We start from the raw sequence: 15,000 nt of genomic DNA, 5'->3' as shown, positions 1-15,000 counted from the left end.
ACATTAATACTAATCAAAATTTTCGAATTCAACATCAATTTAAACATCAATTAGTATTTAATGATTCGGCAGTTACATTTGGGAATGTTCTTACGTTTAAAGTAAAATTTGAGGCATTTGAACAGTAATCAAGGCATGTAACGATATCCTTTCGTTCTTTTTTATTTAAAGATAACGAATGTAAAAAACATTTCAATTGGAGGTGGAAAGGATAATTGGAGTAGACATTTCATAACTAAAGTAATTTACTATTCAATTACTCGATACTAAATCAATTCAATACTAAAACATTGCTAAATTTCTAAAAACTGATAAAGTAGTAAATAAAAGTTTGGATCGTTGTATGTATTAACATTAGGTCTTCGTATTAGATTAAAATCACACATGCATTATTTTCGATTAAATAGGAATATACGTAAAGAATTTTTTGTTTGTTTAATCCTATATTATTCATATTTTATCGAAACAATTTAATGATAAAATTAAGCTATCCATATTCTCTTAATTAAATTGTGTTATCTATTATATATATTTAAAAAGATAATGTTTATTGCAATTGTCGTTTATTACAAGTACAATATAATATGCTGCTACCGTTAATACATTTAATTTATAACTTAAGTTACTCTAATATTTAGATAGTTTAAGATAGCTCTTGACGTACATGTCTGATTTTTGTAGATTATTTACAATTCAATAGTAAAATTATTCTAGACTAATAAAGATAGTTAGTATACGAAATATTATAAGTTACACTTTTCTACATAATTTATTTTAACGAAGAGTACAGTTGTAATTTTGTTAAATATCTCTTTAAGTCCTTTCATATAAATCAGCTTAAGGGCTAGGAGACAATGTTCTTTTTTATTAATTACATTTATGAAAATTATAAAAATAAATAAGTATATAAAGACATATAGAAAGCCGTTTTGACAAATATTTTACATATTTGATTCACTAATACAAAAAATAAAATTGAAATAATTTTATAAGCATTCTCTCAACGTTGGTACGTAATGATGACGATCGTTAAGTTTTCGTTTTAGCTGAACGCGGTGTGAAAGCTGCTGAAGAGAGAGAAAGAGAGAGAGGCCCGGGCTCACTAACACATAGGTGCGCGCGCGTAAATTCTACCATTCGTTCTCTCTCTCTCTCTCTCTCTCTCTCTCTCTCTCTCTCTCAGTGTCGGTTCTGTCTTTCTCCCTCATTTATTCCTCCCCCTACTTCTCCTCTTTCCAGGCTGCCACGGGCATGTCGGGTATAAATGCGACGAGCGCGCGAGCATGTACATGCCGGCGATTGCTTGTGTACGTGAGGCATACGCACACACAATGGTGATGGCCGTCGGCGGCAGTGGCAACGGTGCGGGTGAGCTAACGCACGTAGTTCTGACTCTTGCGTGTGCTTCTGCGAGTGTGTGTGTGTACGTTCTTTCTCTGCACATGCATGTGCGCGCGCGCGCCAGGCCCCTGGCGAAAATGTCGATAACGAAAAACCGCGCGAACGAGGCTAGAGAGAAAGAGAGAAGTTTCGACGAACTATTTTGTCGGTGCGCAGTTAGGCAGTATAGTTTTGTATACGTGCATGCGAGTTAGTACCAGAGAGAGAGAATACGTACGTGCGCTCACTTGTGTCTGCGAGGACTATGCGTGCGAAGGTAGGAGTCAAGTATATAGCACCAACGTCGATCTAGCGTGCAACGTTAATTTTTATTGAGGTTAGTTTGGTTTGGGTAGGACATGGTGCTTATCTTCTATTTTTTCAAATATCTGACTGTACAGTGAAGAATGGTGACATCAGAAGAGAGAAAGAAAGAAAGATTGAGCAAGTCACTCCTGACTGCGGAACTACTTTTGCCATTGTCGCACCTGGGTGAAAGTTACCACGGAGACGAGCCGCTACTTGGCCGTCTTTCGTTGGGCCCAGGCGTTTCTCCTGGTTATCACTTGCAATGGCTCAGACTTTTATTTTTTATAAGGACTCTTTTAGCATCGGACAATAGCATGTTTTTTATTATTTGTCGTCTCGCCATCTTATCATGCCTTACTATAATTTCATCAATTGCTATTATAAGAATTCGATGACAATATGTTATACAAATGTATGATTGTAAATTATTCGATATTTGAGCTTTAATGCATATTCATATCTACGATTATATTTACGTTCTCATAATCAAGTAAATAAAGATTAAATTTGCTCTTTAAATAAGTCAGCATAATACCAATAATTTGTTTCTAATTATTTTTGCTAATTGTATACTCTGAAATAAATAAATTGCGCTAATATATATACTTAAAAAACAAACAATTCTACTATAATTTGTCAATAGATTAAGTAGTTTTTAAATATTTTAAAATAAGTAAATTACCGTCTATAGTATAAATAAATGATACTACACTGTTTCCTTTGAATTTTCTATAAAATAAATTTTATAATTGTTTCAGAATATATATGAAATAATTTGTATTATTTTTTAAATGCTTATAACTCTTTAATAAAGATACAACTAGTCGTATCAAAAATCTTCAAACATTTACTGTTTTAGTAATTATGAAATGCATAATACACGATAATAATCTGTAAATATCTGAATACATAAAACAAATATTTAAAATATTACAATTAAAATAAATGATTAAGTATAGTTTAATTTTCATTCTTTTTCACGCGTTTTAATAGTACATTAAATAACATTATTTAACTGCGGAAACTCTAAAAAGATGAAAGTAGTGTTAATAAACTATTGGCTTATTTAAGAAATTAAAATACTTAAACGAACGATAATTAATAAGTTTTATTTCCATAATATATTATTAAATAAAATGTTTTCAAATTAGATTCAACGAGAAATTCAATCATTTTCTCAACGATTTATTCAATTCCATACTCGACCACCTCCACCACTTCTCATATAATACATTCACTAAAAGTTTTCAAACATATAATTTTTAATAAAGTGTGATATACAAGAGAAATAACTACGTATTAGCTATCACTTTTTGATGGACATGAATATTTTGATGTTGCATTATTAAAATACGTTATTCCAAATTTTGCCATATCTGAATTTTGATCATTAATAAATTTACATGAAATATGCCTTGATTTCGCCTTAACGCGTTCTAATAATAAGTTGAAAATATAATTTATATTTTAAATGAAAACTACATTGCGATGTTATCACATATGCTGAACTTTTGGATTACTTTATAAAAAGAAATTTAGTATTAATCAAAATCTTAATGCGTTACATAATATATTCTAAGTAATTAAAATACTTATTCGGTCGATTATTTTTTGAAGTCAAATATTTAACGATTCTCAACATAGCTTGTATTATAATTATTATTAATTATAAATCGTTATAGTAAATGCATCACAACATACTTATTTACCTTCTAAATATCAAAATGACAGGAACCAAATTCATTAATTATATATATATATATATATATATATATATATATATAATTAATGAATTTGGTTATATATATATATATGTACACAGTTCATTATAAATGCAGATATAACATTGACCACGAATGCACTATTTTAAACACACGTATTCGTTCATACCAGAGAGGAAGTAATATGGGAAGACAAAGGAATATTCGTTGATTAGAATAAGATAGGTTCATTACACTGATGGTATTAAGATAACAGTAGCATATAATTGTACTCTACCAGAAAGCTAGCCACAAACGAATGTTAAACGTGCATCCCTCAACTAATAATGTTAATATTTTAAAGGAAAGCTTTGAATACAGATTATTATTTTATCATTAATTCAAAAAATAATATGGATAATTTTTATGAAAACCTTTCATTTTAAATATATACAATTATAATTTTGCACGTCAAACCTCGATATATTTATATGTTATCATTGTAAATATCGACATTGAATTGAATATCCACGTAACGAGATCGATTACGATAATTCAAAAAATTGTTATAACATAAATTTTTTTTCCTACTAATTGAAGAAATATAGTCATTCAAATTGTAGAATAAATTTTGCACATATAAAAACCTATATAAATAATTTATTATGAATATGTGATGAAAAAAAACAGCGCAACTAAGTGTTTGAATGTTTATGATTTATATTCAATCACATATTATGTTATTTATATATTATATTGCATATTTTATTTATGTATGTTAATACATTCTTAGATAATAGGTATTGGTAGTCATCGAAAATATAATTTCAAAACTTGTACTAATTACAATTTTGACAAACATTTTAATACTGATTAATAAAATAAAAACTTGTGATTACAATTAATATAGAAAATTAAATAATAACACAGACTATTGTAGAATTTTTAGCAAATTTTTATTGGAAATGTACCATTACTTTATTAATTTTTGCTTATTGTTGACATGATTATGAATAGATTAGTTTAGATCGCAAATTGGTGCTCATGTGTAAGTAGAGTTTTACAGTAAGGGAGAGACAGAGAGAGAGAGAGAGAGAGAGAGAGAGAGAAATAATAAAAGAAGGAGGTATGAGAGGAAAATAATAGGAAGTGCAAAGAGGAATGAATAAAAGAAAAAAGTTGAAAATCGATATTGGATGAAAGAAGCGTGACGCGAGAAATAGTCGCACGTGTTGCTACAATAATATAAGTGGTTATGCAAATATATCCTTGATTTCAAATTTAATTGTCTATTCATTACACTAACCTGCAATTCTTCCCTCCATTCTTTCCTTATATATATAAAGATTACTTATATATAAGGTCAAATTGATTGAAGGTAATGTAACAAAATCGAAAATAGTGAAACGTGTATATCGATGTTTTATTTCGTTCTTAAATATAATTATGACTTTTTATACAGTCAGTATTTTGAATGGCAATTCAGTTATTAAGTGTTAATATTAATGTAAGAGGGATGGGAAAACTAAATATGCTCATAAGCGACCAATTACGGACCCACGGAGAAGCGTAAGGAGTAGTTTTATACATATAAACTGCATGTACTTTTTGTCGGCTTCGCTTTAACAATCGCATTTGAGCATTTTCGCGGTTTACTTAGTTGGTGAGTGCTGAGAACACTAAATACGAGAGGGACGATCGGTATCCATTAAAAAATCGCTCTTCGTTCGTCGATGTCTTTCAGCTGGTCGAGCGGTATCCGATTGGCTTTTAAATGCTTGCGTACTGGGAGGTAACTCTTATATTTTTGGATGATGGTGGCGTTGGCAGCCCTGGAAAAAAGGTCAGAAACAAGCAAGCGCAAGGGAAAAAGGGAGACGGAAGGTAAGGGAGAAAGAGAGGAATTGGAGGGGGAAGAAGGAAGGAAAAAACGGAGCGAGGGGGCACATCGCTATCATATGAGCCCCGGGGCAAAATCTTACGCGCAAACTACGTAATGGCGCTCGTAAAAAAGTCCTGCGTACGCAATAAAAATTTACGAGCCAAATAATAACCCGCAAGCCACTGCCGCGTGTACAGGTCGTCGACGTTTTCTGAAACTCGGCCCGAAAGGCCTATATATATATATATATCTTTTGACTGGACGAACGGACCAGGTCGTGCGTAAGAACAAAAGCAGGTGGGGGATGTTGGCGGGGGTGGGAGCAGAAGCCGCTGGAGCGCTATAGTAAACGCACCTCGATTTTCCATTCTCCCTCTGCACTCTTCCCCTTTCTCTGGTAACACGCAACATCACATGGCGAGGCAAAAACTTAACGAATCCAGCGAAAAGGTGACCTATAATAGACGAAGTAACTAGGCTATATTGACTCAACTATTTCATGCTTTTTCACCTTCTCCTTTTCCCTCTGATTTATCACTCGACATGTTCGAGTGTGAAATTTACCTTTTTTACAAACCTGGACTACGAAAAATTGTATTGTAAAATATATGGCAACTGCCACTCATTCTTATTATCAAAACATAGTACTATAAATTATCTTATAATTATAAAGATTGTCTCTACGTTCGGAGACAATTTCTCATTAGAACATATTCTTGGTATGAACAATGAATTCAAAATAACTTTGCAGAATTCAATCATCACGTGTTTCAGTCACGAAAGAAAGAAAAGACGCACCTCTGAAAATATACGTCAATTCTACGTAAATCTAAGCTTCTGTAGTATAAATGTATAAAACATTCTAGTAACAATTTAAAATCCATACACTGTACGAAATATGTTGATTTTAAAATTGAAGACAGTGAAAATTATAGATTAATAATAAATAAGTTAATAACTGAAAATTTTTAATTTTATATAAAACGTTTTTTATAATAAAACGTAATTTATTACAAATTTTTAATTGTACAATCGTCTTAGAGTAGTCCAGTTCAAATTGGTAAAATAAAAATCTGATCGATTATCTATCGATAATTTAACGGGTGTTCCTAATATTTTAATATATGTAGTCATTGAATTTATTTTTTTTTTTCCTAATGAAATATGGATTTCACGTACGCGTTTGTAATCATATAACCTAATAGCATGTTATATAATCATTGTATGTTTCTAATAATTTATAAAGCTCTCGTAGTATAATTTACAAATGATAAAATGTATATTAGTAATGAAAGATTTTCTGCCTTTAAGAATTTAACGATAAGATCAGTTTTTGAAGTCAAAACCCAAGTCATATCTATTTGTGTGAGATGTATCGTAACGTAATGATGAAGAACCGAGCATATTATTAGTTTGCTTGAAAAATTGATGAATTCCGAGAAAGAAATTTGATTTTTCCCAAATGAGTATGGAACTTTATAAATGAAAAATACTGATTTGCAAGTACATTTCAGAGAAGACAAAATATGTAAAGGACAAAACGAAGAATTGAAGGACGGTCGAGCGGGGGGGGGGGGGGGGGGGATAAAATTGAACAGGGTTACCATTGATTTTTGCAGTACCGAAAAGACGAAAATGACGTTGGATCTTCAAGCTGCATGACAAGAATGTCAAGCAGGCCCTATAAAGAATATTTGCAATCGATCGAAATCATGAGTTTGGTGCTCGAAATCCTGGCTGTAGCAAAGGAAAGAAGTAAAAATCCTGCGATTTATTGCTTACGGATATAGAAGGGCCATGTAAACCAAGCCTGGTGCGATCATATTTCTTTTCATTTTCTTTGATACGAAGAGAATATCTTGTGTAGAAATAATCTTTATTAATATTTTGTCGATCCTTGTCTTGATATCAATAATCAGCGTTACTTATTGTCCCATCAATTGACGATTTCTTAGATATTTTTGTAATTTATGTCTTAATGAAATTAGTAGGTCAATCTTTAAAAAAATGTATTAAGTCCAGAAATTAACACTTTCAAGTGGATTCCCTTGAAAATAAACAATTTATAGCAATTGGAAGTCATGCGTTTCAGTTGAATAAATCACGTATGGTCAATATTATTATTAATATTCATAATTATTAAAATATTTATAAAAATATAAAATGTATAAATCACAATAAATGGCATCAAATTGAATAGAATCATATTTTTTTATTCATAAAGAATATTTAACGAATTGAACTAAGCAAACTATTTATAAAAATTCCAATATAATAATATTTATTTATCAATGAATGTTAGTAACCATGGAAATTATGTATTTGAAGAAAGTTTGCAAAAAATAGTTGATATCAATGTTGCAAACATAATAATCACAGTAACATATGCTAATATAATATGTAGAAACATTTAATTAGTTACAGGTTTTATTTTCAATCATATCAATTCGATTCATATCTTTCTATTAAATAGTCTCATCCAATTCATAAAGTATCCAATATATTACAATAATCGTAAGAATATCTAATATTAGTATACTTTTCATTACACGTGTTTCTTTTCAAAAAGTCAATAACTGTACAATTTAAAGATTATTAAAAATATCAATAACTTGGTGTAATTTATTTAGGTTTCATTTCTCTACTAATGTTTATAATGAAAGTTGCAATATTTGTTCTGCGATTGTCGTCAAAGTATTTTGAAAATATTAACCAAAAAAAAAATAGATGATACGTATTACGTCATTGGGAATGGTCATTAAACTATGCAATACAAAGATATGTTAAGAATAAACCGAAAAAATCGCAACAAAACCAATCGACGTAGAAAATCATTCGGATCGATTCAAAATATTAGCACAACAAATTTACAAATCATTAAGCGCATGCCTCATTGATCTTCCAAATAACAAAAATAAAGCTGTTCAAAAAAGAAGACAAAAATAATAAAAAAGGCTGAAAGCGAATGGCACGACTCACTGTTAACAAATAAGCCCATGAACGCGAGTGTAAAATTCTCATGTACTCTTCTGCAAAATTATCAGCGCAATGCATTATAGTTTCCAAACCATTGCAGCAGCATATCTATATGCTCAACAAAATGCTCGTAATGCAGAATCGAGGCTTGTGCTTAAAACCATTTGTGGTTTGCGCCTCGGTAAGACGATAATTCCTCTTTGCTGAAAGAGCCGGTGTATAATATTTCACGCCGTCACGAAAGTAGGCGCGTGTGCACTTGCCGACTGAAATTTCGAAAATACTTCAAGTGCAACGTGTGGGTGCACGTACGAGCTAATTTATTCTGCGCGAAATCTCCCGGTAAAAACAATACGAATCCAGCATGCCCTTTCCCCTAAATTTTAAGGATTTCAACGTTCAATTTTGAAATAATAGCTAAACATTATGTACATACTCTTTTCCCTTTGTGCCTACGCCTAATGAAGCGCAGTTTTTTAATGAATAGTGTACCGTCTTTATTTACACTGATATCAATTTTATCGACGATTTTTGAAGTAGAGCATAATGATTCAAAGAAAAACATTATTTGAACACATTATTGAACGTAATGTAGTATAAATTCCAATAATATTGTACATAAAGTAATTCTAATTATACAAATAAAGGGATTGCCAAATCCGTTTAATTGGCAACGTTCACTTTATAAAACTTTGGTTATCCTTTCTAATAGTCTTTGGGTTGCTTACAAAAAACATCTAACTTTATTATCGGCCACTGTAAAATAACTTTTAAAATTTTTTTCCAAAATTTTCAAAGAGTAGCTTATTTTTCAAATTGTTTATTAATATTTCCAGTAAACTTTTAACATTTTGTATTAACGTCAAAATCGATTAAATCTGTATTTTTTATATTGCTTCATTATCACGATAACATTTTAGAATTAATAAATAAATACTAAAATAATATTTAAACGGAGAATCTTTAAAGACAGATTTTTTTTTCAATTTGATTTTCAATTGTAAATTTCGAGGAACATCATGCTATTTAATAATTGTATACTTTTATTATTGTATAAATATTCTTTTATTATTGTAAAAACATATAAAAACAACAATGTTGATATAGTTTATCTAATATATTTAAAATTTATTTAAATCGGGAAAGAGAGTTAGAGCTGTACCAATCAATGATTATATGGTTTTTCGTACATACTTTAAAGTACCCTTTTAAATTTTCTATTTTCCAAATTAAATATTCAAAACAAATAGGTAGAGAGTACTATTTGGTCATGAAGCCCAAATATTTTATGGCTGGGAAAATATAACATTTTTCCGATGAGGAATTTCGTTTGTAACAATAGGGAATAATATCGGGTGGTCAATATACGGGAGAGGAAAAGATCTTTTTTCTAAGTACGCGGGTCCCGAAATTCGATAACCATTGGCTCAACGTAACAAGTTTCGCATACGCGGGCGTATACTTGCAAATTACGAGTGTCCCAACGCACCTGAAAATCGTGCGTCAAACTAAACAAAACCAATTTGCGGGACAGGCGGAAAGGCACTAAAGCACGCGCTTGAAAAGAGTGCAGAGTCAAACGCAAAGCACAGACTGGTGGGTAACGCAATATCTGTGCTTTGGTCCTGGAATTACATGCAAGCAGTATCGACTGCCTCACAAGCTTAGGTAGACTAGAAAGTAGTCAGGGAGTTCTTTGCGTACCCCCCTCTACCACAGTCACTTCGTTGTTGCGTCATTCTACCTATACACGAGCACAAAGTCACGCCCTTTTGGCTAAAGGGCGAGTCTGACTTTTGTGCCAACGAAATTTTCACTTTTGCAAAGTAGCTTGTCATCCTGATGCACGACAATGTGTTCCAAAGCTTGCGAATGCTAATGTTGATTGACATTCTAGATTCGATTGTATAAATTCATCCCAAAAAAGTAAAACGATATTCGAGTTTGACGCAGAGAAAAGGCTTACTTTCCAGTTAGAACGAGAGATTCTTTTCTTCCTCGAATTTAAATGGAGGTGTAATAATTTGATGCAGGATTTTGCGGGTCCTCATTTCAAGCGTCCCAGATACAACTAATGTTTTAAGGTCAACATTTAATGTTTTCGAAAACTAGACGATATAAGAAGATATGGAATTTTATCTGCAGTCCAATATACGTTTTGATGATTGAATGTGCATTACGACGGCGGATTTTACTTAAAATAACATGTATTATTACTAAACTCAACACTTTTTAGTAATTCTATATGTAACATCGCAGTTGGAAGTTTTGAATAAACCAACATTTTAATATAATAAATGTGAAAATTAGTGATTACAATGTCGGACATGATTAGCATATTGTGAATTCATATTGAAACGGTGCCGCTATTTATGATTAGATAACAATTTTACATTAATAACAATTTTCATTTAAATAATACTAATCAAACGTATAATATAAAGAGAATTTACTTTAATATCCATTCACAATGTCATATTCGAATTATGCACATTGGGTATTAATGTGGATACATACATATTCGTGCTATTATATATTATTATCATATAATTAGCAGTTTATATATACTCTTCTAACATATACGGTTAAAAAAGGCAACTGTTTTTGTTTTAATACATTCGTTATTTCTATTAGTAATGTTTTTTTTTTATCAGACCGAAAATGCAAAAAGCTATGATTCTAGAAATTCCGTCATATTGAATATTATATCAGAAACATAAGTATGTATTTCTGCTGTCAAAAGCCATTTTACTATGAAAGTATCTAACTGAATAACGTGTGTTGATGTTTGAACAACATTCTCGACAAAGCCATGTTCGACTGATACCTTATAATGAAATGCAGGTGCTATATTTTCCAAATGAACTTTCTGCAATAATTGAAATGAATATTCAATACAATTTGTAAACTAGACAGCATAAAAATAAATATAGATAATCAATTAAAATAATATACTTTTATTTACTTCATTTAAGAGTTTAATAAATGAATAAAATGAATTCACGGTAATTATAAATGATTATAATTTAATCATTACGATTTTCTTAATTTAGTTTGTCTGTACGTAAATTAAATGTAAAAGCTTTATTTTAATTTACTTCTTAATATAATGTAATGATAAACTATAAATTTTTCCATCGCCTATTTAACATAAATCTACATTCAATAAATTTTTATGTCTTATTTTCGTAAAATCTTATTTATAATCGTCATAATACAAAAAGTTTTTACTTATTAAATTTGTTTGTTATACATTAAATATTTAATATCCTGTGTTTGATATTGATAAATACAAATTTTATACAAATATCGATAATGCTGATAATTTACGTTTTTCATTTTGTATATTATTCAAACTGCATCATAAAATTATTTAATAATTCTAAATAAATTAATCATCAAATAAAATAATAATGTCTTATGCTTAGTAAATTTAAATTTAAGAGTATTTATTGTAATCACATTTTTCTTAAAAGTTCTGCCTTAAAAACATACATATATCGTTAATGTCTACGAAGAGTAAATCTTTATTATTAAGTATGGTATTAGCAATGCATTAATTTATAATAAATTTAATTGAATTGCAAAAAACCATGCGTATCCTTAAAGATTACATGGCATAATTTGTCGAGTACGTATGGTGTTAGGCAATTTGTGCTTCCTATGTCTAGGCTTTCAAAAATAATTCAAATCTTCTTGATAAATCCAGTAGAACAAGCGAACTCGTGAAACCCTCAAGCAACCAACGACTTTTTTTTATACTTCTAATACTTGTCATCGACAATCGGGCTTCAGTCTAATCCTATTCGTAAATGTATCTCCTCTCTTTGTTTGATATGTATCAACAATTTATTCTTCTCTCTCGTGTTCACATTTACTCAAGCTTAATAAATAAGAAAGTAAATGAAAAATTAAATATATTTTATAATACTTGTGGCATGTATTGAATTCCTATTTTAATTCGAATAATACAGTTGACTAAAGATAACTAGTAGCTAATAAAGATGATTATTATTCCTTTAGAACAGTGTTGAAATCATTAAATTCACAAAAATTTTAAAACATATAAATAACTTTTATTTCCATTCTTAGAGATAAGTAGTGAAAATTTTTATGAAATAAAATAAAAATATTTTTATGTTTATTTTAGAATGAAGAAATTGTTTAAAAACTATTTTTAATAAAAGATATATATATATATATATATATATATATATATCACAATTAAATATTTTATAATGTGATAATATTTATATCGATATAATAGATATATTAACATAATAATTAGAATTTTTTATTTTTTGTATAAAAAGAGTTTTACTTTTATTGCAATTTATTCAACTAGGTAATAATTATTTAATTTTCAGTTACAATTTAATTAATTATTTCCGAGTTAAAAGCCAAAGAACTTTTATAAAACTTATTGACTTAATCATTAAAGAGTGAAAAAAGTACAATATATTCGATTTACAATGATAAATATTTCATAAATTATATTACAAGGAATTTCTATTTGTATTATACAGCTGTATAATGTAATTAGCATTTCTATTTTATTTATTATGATTTATATTATAATAATTTAAAGAATTTGTTATGAGAAACATAAACGATTTATGTTTATTATTAAAAAAACTTTTAAGAACGACTTTTGTCTAAATGTCAATCCAAATTAAATTTTATTGTAAAAAAGAAATTTTGGCAATTATATTACATTACGTATTATTCATTTTTACCGACATTTATGGGCTTTGAAAATTTCAATTAAGAAAATTTTGCATTTCAAGGGATTTCGATAAATGGGTAAATCGATTAATGATTAAATTTAGTACTACTTGATCGTTTAATATCTTCGTGTATATTTTTCAACTATGTGATCTTAATGTACATTATTACAATTAATTTTTTTGATGCGCTTATAGGTATTTTAGCCACGTATCTAAGGTATTAAAAAAATATATTCACGCGCGCGATCGCATACATACACGCACACGCATTACACACTGTCAATAAAATATGTTGAATGTAATATGCGTATTATATGTAGCTCAATAACCCACTATATATGTGGGAAATTAAATATTATATCGATACTTACGTACAAATGGGCTCTTAATTAACAAAACGTTTGCTTAAACTCACCTGCAACATAAAAATAAAAGTCATATTAGTTATAAATAGTTGAAATCAATACTAAATAATAATGATAACGTATAAAATATATTTTATAATAGATTAAAATGGTCAATAACATTAGACTAAAATTATGAATGATTTTCTAAATTAAGGATAAAATTTCTCGTCAAACAACTTGTAAGCGAATTGCGAGTGTTTTTTTACTTCCGAATTTCTACATTTGCTTTCTTCTTTGAGATGAATCGGTCGCTAACATCTTACTACGTGTCTCATCTATTGTAACGAATAAATGCGCGACGGAGGTGAGACAAATGAGAGAGCGAAACGAAGGAAACCCTGTGGATTCGCAAATCGATCAATGCTCACGGTTCAGGTGTGATAATGATGCTCAAAAGCGCGCACTCCTAATCGATTGACAGCGATGCCGAAGAAATTATAGTATTGCGCATCTTGTATTATCAAATACACTAGCCCATGAAATTCGCTAATACACTCATTTTCTCGCTTGTGCTTCATTCTTCTGTTACTGCATGTAATCCTCGTAGTTGAAGGAACCAGTGAAACCTTCGAAATTGTACTCCCGAGTTCTTAGAACATAAATTGAGTCAGAAAGTGTAGAAGAACGAAGAATACGTATTAGCGTGCGGTTATAGGCGTGTGCGAGACAGAAATACGTACGGACTTGTTAAAATAGATTGAAAGAATTATTTAGTCGTGATGACGGCATAAGATACGGTCTAAAAAGGAAATAGAAGTTGAATTTTTCTACACGATATTAAATGATATTGTTTATTGAGATTGAATGAATAAAAATTTTGGACTTTCGAGGGAGGGGAGGAGAGAAAAAAACGACGAACGAATGAATGGAATAAATAAACATTATGTAGAATATATTTTATTACACGTTAGCCGACGCTATCAATGTTTTCAATGGACCGGTTTTCCCGTTCGTTATACGTGGGCTTAAAATTAGTTCATTTTTATAGTCAGTAATGTTGCTCGTGCAGGTAACGATAGTTAGGAACGATGATAAAAGTTCCAGTTTCGCATCGACACGATATTGACATCTTCGCTTACTTATTATTTGAATGATAAATTAAAGCTGACTTATGTAAAACGTATGGAAGTTTTAGCGGATAATTTTTTTGAAAAATCTTACATGTAGTGGATACTTGTAGCGACGAAACCAGAGTTGTAAAATTCAATACACGCGAAATCTTCTCGGAAAGAATGCTGCAGAGGCAGAAAAGACGGCGTCCAAGAAAGGAAGCGAGAAAAAAGTTGCATGAAAATACGGCCAGTAAAAAGAGCGACGAAAAGAAAAATCTTAACTTAAAAATGTATGGTTCGGTTTTCGCAGACGTACGTAAAAAGGAGTACAGGAGGAGAGAATGGAAGGAAGGGAGAGAGAGAGAGAGAGAGAGAGACGGAGGAAATGATGGGAAGGAGAGACGGTGAGCCGATAGAGCGTCTTTCTTTAATAACGGCAATAGCCCGTAAAGCATTTTAAAAGACCATAGTAACAAAAGCGCGTCGGTTGATCGCGCGGCAGCGGACATTTGTCACACATGAATAGATGGATGGATGGACGAGCTCGCAATCGCATTCTCGACGCTC

The 15,000-nt window shown here is 30.2% G+C and overlaps 1 protein-coding gene across 2 annotated transcripts in view; it reads right to left on the bottom strand.

Annotated features, from left to right (window-relative positions):
• The window catches only part of Tdg (Thymine DNA glycosylase), a 152,781-nt gene that overhangs the window by 83,153 nt on the left and 54,628 nt on the right, over positions 1-15,000 (bottom strand). The window contains exon 1 of one of the 2 annotated variants that reach the window (XM_011503862.1): positions 13,346-13,364. The exons of the other annotated variant lie outside the window; for it this stretch is intronic. The gene's annotated coding sequence lies outside the window, so the exon portion shown is untranslated. Of the gene's footprint in view, positions 1-13,345; positions 13,365-15,000 lie in introns of those variants that run through there. 2 annotated transcript variants of the gene reach the window in all.

Source organism: Ceratosolen solmsi, unplaced genomic scaffold, assembly GCF_000503995.2.
Source record: "Ceratosolen solmsi marchali unplaced genomic scaffold, CerSol_1.0 scaffold53, whole genome shotgun sequence".
NCBI classification, from domain to species: Eukaryota; Metazoa; Arthropoda; class Insecta; order Hymenoptera; family Agaonidae; genus Ceratosolen; species Ceratosolen solmsi.
This window is presented reverse-complemented; position numbering and strand designations above follow the sequence as displayed.